The 845-nt window shown below is 41.9% G+C and overlaps 1 protein-coding gene across 1 annotated transcript in view; it reads left to right on the forward strand.

Annotated features, from left to right (window-relative positions):
* Positions 1 to 845, forward strand: part of LOC104997048 (metabotropic glutamate receptor 1-like) — a gene marked incomplete at its 3' end in the record, with an annotated part of 372,491 nt that overhangs the window by 7,580 nt on the left and 364,066 nt on the right. The window lies entirely within an intron of this gene.

An 845-nucleotide genomic window follows, 5' to 3' on the forward strand; every position in this document is an offset into this window, starting at 1 on the left:
AGTGATTTTGGAGCCCAGAAAAATAAAGTCTGACACTGTTTCCACTGTTTCCCCATCCATTTCCCATGAAGTGATGGGACCAGATGCCATGATCTTCGTTTTCTGAATGCTGAGCTTTAAGCCAACTTTTTCACTCTCCTCTTTCACTTTCATCAAGAGGCTTTTTAGTTCCTCTTCACTTTCTGCCATAAGGGTGGTGTCATCTGCATATCTGAGGTGATTGATATTTCTCCCGGCAATCTTGATTCCAGCTTGTGCTTCTTCCAGCCCAGCGTTTCTCATGATGTACTCTGCATAGAAGTTAAATAAGCAGGGTGACAATATACAGCCTTGATGTACTCCTTTTCCTATTTGGAACCAGTCTGTTGTTCCATGTCCAGTTCTAACTGTTGCTTCCTGACCTGCATATAGGTTTCTCAAGAGGCAGGTCAGGTGGTCTAGTATTCCCATCTCTTTCAGAATTTCCCATGGTTTATTGTGATCCACACAGTCAAAGGCTTTGGCATAGTCAATAAAGCAGAAATACATGTTTTTCTGGAACTCTCTTGCTTTTTCAATGATCCAGATGGTGTTTGCAATTTGATCTGTGGTTCTTCTCCCTTTCTAAAACCAGCTTGAACATCTGGAAGGTCACAGTTCACGTATTGCTGAAGCCTAGCTTGGAGAATTTTGAGCATTACGTTACTAGCGTGTGAGATGAGTGCAATTGTGCAGTAGTTTGAACATTCTTTGGCATTGCCTTTCTTTGGGATTGGAATGAAAACTGACCTTTTCCAGTCCTGTAGCCACTATTGAGTTTTCCAAATTTGCTGGCATATTGAGTGCAGCACTTTTACAGCATCATC

Source organism: Bison bison, unplaced genomic scaffold (assembly GCF_000754665.1).
Source record: "Bison bison bison isolate TAMUID 2011002044 unplaced genomic scaffold, Bison_UMD1.0 scf7180017864303, whole genome shotgun sequence".
NCBI classification, from domain to species: domain Eukaryota; kingdom Metazoa; phylum Chordata; class Mammalia; order Artiodactyla; family Bovidae; genus Bison; species Bison bison.